Source organism: Marmota monax, unplaced genomic scaffold, assembly GCF_021218885.2.
Source record: "Marmota monax isolate L192 unplaced genomic scaffold, Marmota_monax_Labrador192_F-V1.1 WCK01_AAM20220418_F8-fsc00164, whole genome shotgun sequence".
In the NCBI taxonomy this organism is placed as follows: Eukaryota; Metazoa; Chordata; class Mammalia; order Rodentia; family Sciuridae; genus Marmota; species Marmota monax.
The window spans coordinates 3,858,839-3,866,332 of record NW_026693313.1 but is presented as its reverse complement, the minus strand read 5'-3'; the positions used below and the strand labels follow the sequence as shown (position 1 = coordinate 3,866,332).

Here is a 7,494-nt window from a genome sequence, read left to right as displayed (position 1 = left end):
GTGGCTGTGAAGACTCTGAAGAAGTTACTGGCTCCTTTTTTTTTTTTTTTTCTTTTTCAGACGCAGAGATCAATTTTCAGAGATCGGTTTTCTTAAAGATGTTTCCACATGTCCAAAGCAAAGAATTCCAAGGAAAAGACCTACTTACCATGAAAATAGAAGTATCCCAGGATGACAAAAAATGCATAAAACACGTACACCCATGATCACCGCCGCCTCCGAGAATTGTTTTCCTTCCGACCTTGCTTAGGGATCTTCGTCTGCTTAACAGGATTCTGATCCTCATCAAGAGAGCGGTTCCTCCTGTCGATGCACTGATGTCACTGAAGGGAGTGAGGGAATGAAGCTGTGGGCTCAGGACATTTGCTCTTTGTCACCGTCCTTCCTCTGGCTTCCTGACACTTAAACGTGCTTTCCTTAGTTAATCCTATGTTGTCCTCTTGACTCTGGCAAGTGACGTGAGGATGGCCAGCATCTCAGATTTCTTCTGGAGCATCTGAGTACTGCTCGCTAAGTTCACGAATGACAGAACCACCTCTTGGCTCCTTCCAGATGCTTTTTCTCCTGCTCAGCTTCTGTGCCATCATAATGTACTGGCACCAGGTAGGTGGGACTTGTGTCTTGGATTTTCAGTACCTAAGGTTGTCTGGGGCACAATGAGTATTTAATTCAATGTTTACCAAGATTAAAATATAATTTTTAAAGTGCTTTACTTTTACTCCAATGTTCAATTAAAAAATTAAGGAGCCAGTTGTGGTGATTTGCCCAGTGCACGCCTGTCACCCCACTTACTCAGGAGGCTGAGCTGAGGCTGAACCTCTATCAGAGACCAGAAATCTACAAAAGGAGTGTTGATGGCCTCGGACTGGCCATCCTCTGTTTCATCTTCCTCTTCATCCTCAGAGCTCAACTTGCTTATCGTATTGCTGGGATGAGGCTTCAAACAGAGTGGGTCCTTCTCACTGAGGCTGTCTGTCACTGCAATCTCAACCAGTTTGTCAATTTGACACTTCAGTTTTTGGTCCAAGGGACGAAGCTTTTCCAACACTGTGCGAATCTCTACAGTCTCAAAACTGCAGCATGTCCCTGAAGAGATCCTCCTGCGGCTTTGTCCAGGATGAGGTGACTCAGATCCATAAGGTACAGTGCAGCAGCTGATCTTAACTTTCAGGAAGCTGAGACCCTTCTCTTCAGGAAGGGGCTCCCGATGGAACTTTTTTTTTGTTTTAATGTTTATTTTTTAGTTTTAGGTGAGCACGTATCTTTGTTTCTATGTGGTGCTGAGAAGCGAACCCAGTGCCTCATGCATGCTGGGCAAGCGCGCTGAACTTGGGCCACATCCCTAGCCCCCCCGATGGAACTTTTGGGGTCAGTGCCTTCAGTGTTACAGCCACCATCTGTTCCTGGAGATGTTCCAAGTCACGGCACGTGGTGCGTCTGACTCCAGCACCCCCAACGCCACCATCTTTGCAAGCCCAGTGGCTCTTTTTTAATTTAGTAAAGCCTACTGAAAATACCCTGTCCTACCAGGAGTGATGGCACACACCTGTAATTCCAGGAGAGCTTGAGGCAGGAGGACCACAAGTCTGAGGCTAGGCTCAGCAAATTAGTCCCTAAGCAACTTAGTGAGACCCTATCTCAAAATTAAAAAAAAATAAAAATAAAAAGGACTGGGGATGTAGCTCAGTGGTTAAATGCCCCTGGGTTCAATCCCTGGTACAAAAATAAAAAAAAATCCTGTCCTAATGACAGGGTTGACTTCTCCCAGACGTAATCACCTCACTTGAATCTGCACGCACCTCTCCCACTAGACTACGAACACCCAGAGGTGGGAACTGATTCTTAGTCAGTGTTGAATTTTCAGTACCTAAAGTTGTTTAGGGCACAATGGGGTATCTAATTCAATGTTTACCAAGATTAAAATATAATTAAAGTGCTCTACTTTTGCTCCAATGTTCAATTAAAAAATTAAGGAGCCAGGTGTGATGGTGTGCCCAGTGCATGTCTGTCACCCCAGTTACTCAGGAGGCTGAGCTGGAACCTCCATCAGAGACCAGCTCAGGCAACAGGGCAAAACCCTGTCTAAGAAAGAGAAAGGAAGGAAGGAAGGAAGGAAGGAAGGAGGGAGGGAGGGAGGGAGGGAGGGAGGGAATGAAGGAGGGAGGGAGGGAGGGAGGGAGGGAGGGAAGGAAGGAAGGAAGGATCATGTTGATGAGACTTTGAAACTTTCCAGCCAGCAACTTTTTATACATTTTCTAAGTGAAATACTTAGCTCACCTAAATGAAAATTAGTGGAATACACAGCAAGCAAATATATATATAATATTTTTAATAATATATAAATATATTATTTATATATATTTATATTATATATATAATATATATATATATTTTACTATATATATATATATATATAATTGAAAAATCACTGGAAACACAGAAGAAGTAATACCATTTATAATTGATCCTTTGCATCTCTATCTTTTTGAACTATGAAATCAAGAGCCCTCAGAGTGATGCACTTTTGCTTTCAGTGAAGACTCCCTATGTTCATTGGTCTGTTTATTTGGTGATTAGATTTTAAAAGGCATTGTTCCTCCTGAGAACATCAAGAACTTTGCAGAGTATCCTCAAATCAAAAATCGTCTTCAGCTAGCCACCGGGACACATGTCTGTAATCCCAGCGGCTCAGGAGGCTGAGGCAGGAGGATCACAAGTTCCAGGCCGGCCTCAGCAATTTAGCAAGACTCCTCAAAATAAAAAATGGACTGGGATGTGGCTCAAAGCAAAACAAAACAAAAACTCTTCAGATAGTTTTCATCTTCTGAGAGGAATCAAATAAAGGAAGGTCATAAGAAAGTCTGCTTAGAAAAATGAGGTGGAGCCAGGCGCGACGGCACAGGCCTGTAATCCCAGTGGCTGGGGAGGCTGAGGCAGGAGGATTGCGAGTTCAAAGCCAACAAGGCCTTAACAAAATAGGGCTGGGGATGTGGCCCAGTGGTCAAGTGCCCCTGAATGCAATCCCTGGTACCAAAAAAAAAAAAAAAAAAAAGAGATGGGAAGGACAATGGATAGAGGCAGTTGGTCTAATTTATTATGGCTCAACCAGCCAAACATGCCATTCTTCTTTTCCTCAGAAACCACACAATAAGTTTTTTTATTTTTGTGGCTCTTAACCGAGATACTTCCTAGCTGCATTTATTACCAACAACCATTATAATAAAGCCACTTTATTGAGCACATACTGTGTACTGAAAGCTGTGCTAAGCATTTGCCAGTATTTCTTTTTTTCTATCATTCTGGGGATTGAATCCAGTGGCACTCTCCCATTGAGCTGCATCCCTAGCCCCCCATTCCCCCCCTTTTTTTTTGAGACAGGGGTAGCTAAGTTGTGGAGGCTGGCTTGGAACTTGCCACCCTCCTGCCTCAGCCTCCTGAGTTGCTGGGATTACAGGTGTGCACCGCTGCACCTGTCAGTTGCTGGCACTTCTCACTCAGTACTGGCAACATTTTATGAGGTGTGCACACCACTGTTACCACTGTCTCAACACAGACATCTTGCCACTGGCGTCTCTCAGATATTTCATCTGAGAATCACAGAGATATTCCTTCTGTGAAATGTGACTAGGCAACGCTTTCCTGATGTGGCTAATTTATCCCAAAGCACCAAGGTTACTCTCATTAGAGGACACATGATCCATTTTTATGAATATCTGCTCACTATCCCACAGCAAGTCATGGGAGTGTTTGGCTCCTGAGGATTCACTTTTCCCCATGTACAGTGCGATCTCTGCGAGGTGCCCCATCCAGGACCAACTGCGTTTGGAGGTTGAAGCATTGTAGTTCTATTAAGAAAGAGTTCCACCGCTAGGCAGGTGGTGTTGGCCTGCCATCCCAGCCACCTGGGAGGCTGAGACAGGAGGACTGTGGGTTTGAGGCCAGCCCCAACAACTGAGCAAGATCTTGCCTCAAGAAAAAAAAATTAAAAAATTTAAAGGGCTGGGGATATAGCTCTGTGGCAAAAATGTCCCTGGTTCAATTGCTAGTACTAAAAAACAAACACAACAAACCCAGAAGCTCCATTTCCCTGATTTCACATGGTATCGCACAACCCACTGAAGATACATCCTGTATTTAAGGACAGAGGAAGCTAGTTGTGACAGCTGGACCAGGTGGCGGCACTCAGGCACCTGTACTCCTGCGTGCACTGCAGCTGCAGGCCTCAGGCCAGTGCTTCCCACCAAACCTGGTGGAAGCCAGGGATGGAGGAGCCACGGAACCCAACCCAGAAGTGGACACAGAACTAGACGGGGCGGGGGGGGGACCCAGGGAGAGGGACAGAGAGCGTGCCCCACACACCGGCTCACCGCCTTTGCCCTGGTGTCTGTGAACCCATGAGCTTTGGCGCTCGGTGGCCGGTACGTATTGTGAGTGTGACCTGTGACCTAAAGAGAGACAAATCCTGTCCCTCTCTCAGGACCCAGTGTGGTTTAAGAGGACAGAGCACGGCACACAGCAGCAGCCATGCGTGCTGGGTCTCCTTGGCTTCCGCCCAACGGGACAGAAGGGGCGAGAGCCACGGCAGCTCTGCCACAGGGAGAGCTTCTCTGCTGTCGGTGGGCTGCGCTCCAGCATCCGAAGAAAAGGCTCCCAGGCCGCAGGGGAGAAGTTAGAAGGTGACTGCTGCACAGGGTGAGGCGCTGAGGCCCTAAGGGCCGAGGCGGCAGCAGAGCAGGAGCTGGGCCCGGCCCTCCCGACCCGGTGCAGGGCGCCTGTGAATGCTTGATGTGCCAGGCCTTCGCCTCCCCTGCACCAGCAGGATGCTTCGGCCAGTTCCACCGGAATCGCCATTTCCCCTGGTGTTTCCTTTACATTTCATTTTAACATAATTTTAAGCACAGGCAACATAAAAAGGCACCAGGTAATCCCAGCGGCTTGAGGGGCTGAGGCAGGAGGATTGCGAGTTCAAAGCCAGCCTCAGCAACGGCGAGGCGCTAGGAACTCAGTGAGACCCTGGCTCTGAATAAAATACAGAAAAATAGGTCTGGGGATGGGGCTCAGTGGTTGAGTGCCCTGAGTTTAATCCCTGGTACGCACCCCCGCACCCCCACACACAAAAAATGGAGGCAGCATGTGTCTCACAGTGAGATCAGCAGTGGCACTTTGGGATGAGTTGGCTGTGTCAGGGCGGCGTGACCGATTATGTCTGATAGAAGGAACTCCTCCGTGGCTCCTAGATGGGCACCCGGAGAGATGTTGGTGGCGAGGAGATGAGGCGGTCACCATCAGCTGCTCACGCATCAGGGGGCTCTTCCAGCACTTTCAGGGGAAGTGCCACCTGGCCGGGACTTGGGGTTTGGTCCATGGGCACCCACCGTCGGTGGAGATTCAGCTAGTAGGACCAGAGACTCTGATTTCACGCATTTTGGCGGGGCTCTGGGCCCTTAGCTTCGGCACATAAAACACAGAGCTGCTCCTTGGCTTCATGGTTTGTTGACCGTTTCTCATTAACCATTATCAACCCTCTAACATCATCTCTTACATTGAAATGCCATCAGAATCCAGGGACAGCTGTGACTGAACACTGGACAACAGACAGATCTTGGTTTTCCAAGTGACCATTGAGGCAGGATCACACTTTAATTTCATTCGGAATGTTAAGTGTGTATTATTTTACAGGCGATATTAGGTACTGGAGATTCAAAATCAAGTCAGAACCAGCTCCTGCTCACTAGCAATTCAGATTCTAGCCTGGAAAAGGCATGGACAGAGAGAGGCCCAAGCCATGCGATGAAGTCTGCAGTGGAGGTGAGGCCCAGCGTTCCCAATCTAGGAGGACTTCAGAGAGGAGGGGTAACGCCTGCGCCAAGAAACACGGAGCCAGGTGAATCCTGGGTGAACGAGGGCAAGAGACATCGCGGGCCAGGAGCTGCCTGTATCAACAGCTCAGGTGAGAGCGCAGGCCCAGGACCCGGCACCAGCCCAGCACAGGTGGGGCTCCAGTGCTTTGGGGTAGTGAGAGAAGAGGCTGGTCCATTAGGCAGAGGCCCGAGGACGCTGGGCAGGAAGCATCCAGACCACATGAGCTCTGGAAAGGGGAATCCTGAGGAGCAGCACAACAGGGCAGCGTGAGGAGAGCCAGAAGGCTGCTGTCATTGTCCCGGCAAGAAACGATGACAGCTGAAACCGCACACAGGGCAGCAGGTGGAAGGACACAGGCTGTGGAAGGCCTTTAGAAGGTGGCGTTTACAAGGACAGACGCGGGGTGGCAAGGAAGGGTGATTCCGACATCCGGCTGGGGGGGACGGATGTCACAGGGCCAGTGTTGGGAATAATGCTGTCTTTGGACACACCACGGGGGTGGCACCACAGAGAAGGAGCGGCCAGTGTCTCTGGCCCTCCCAGTGAGGTCCTGTCCAGGAAGTGTGTGTGGCATGGCTCTCGAGGACTGTATTGACATAGTGAGTGGCTGGACCCTGAAGAGGCGTGCTCCTCCTCCTGCATCTGCCTGAAGGGGGTGTGGAGTGGAGCCTTGGCCAGCAGAGCTCTGTCCTCTTCCCAGGCTGGTTGACTTGGCCGCCTCATCACCTGGGGCTTTAGAAACGTGCCACCCACCCCCAGAGGCCACAGAAGAGGGAGGCTTAGCTTGTCCATTCACCAAGGTCCCCACAGACCTTGCAGTTAGGTAACCAATGTGGCTCCAGGGCCCTAACAGCACACATTGGTTGGCACTTGCCCCAGCTCCTGGGCTGCTGGAGCCGGCCCCTGACTTTGCCTCAGCCATCCCCATCACCACCAGGCCTCACCCTGTGCCCTGAGGCCTCACCTGCCCTGCCTCCCTCTGCACCCCCCAAACCCAACCCAACCCAACCCCTCTTTCCCTTCTCTCTTCTAACCGCCTTGGGCAGCTTAGCATTTGAATCTGAATAGCTTGCCTTCTGAAGTCCCTGTGGCCATGAGATCACACTGTGCTGCTGTCTTAGCTCTTCAGCGGCTTTCTTGCTTGTGCCTCCAGCCCGTGCCCAGTGCCCCTTGGGATGGGATGTGAGACCCGGTAAGCTGCACCATGACTAAGATCATCCACAGATCAGTATCTCACAGAATCCTCTTGGACCCCACGGAGCTGCCAAGAGTACATCATTTAGACTCTCCAACGAGAAGCCGGCTCCTTTCTGATGAGTAGCTCTGCCTGTCCTGACCACACATTCGTGCACCAGTGGCCAACAATCTCATTATCTCCGCAAACAAGGCTCTGGGAAAATACTCTTTTCCTTTCTTGGGGTCATAATATTCTAGCTCGCTGGTCCATCTGCATTGCATTTCTGCTGGCACTGACATATCAGAGACCAATTCCAGATATACCAACGTATTTTAGCTACACCCTCTCTGTGTTGCTACTAGGACAGAGGGTGACTCCATCACCAGAAGTGGTGGTGCGTAGAGGTGGGATGTGGCTCAGTAGCAGAGCACTTGCCTAACATGCACAAAGTCCTG

General features: G+C 49.7%; 1 pseudogene; it reads right to left on the bottom strand.

The window, feature by feature from the left end:
- Positions 1-206: 206 nt before the first annotated feature.
- Positions 207-1,465, bottom strand: LOC124100923 (neuroguidin-like; annotated as a pseudogene).
- Between the last annotated feature and the right edge of the window lie 6,029 nt (positions 1,466-7,494).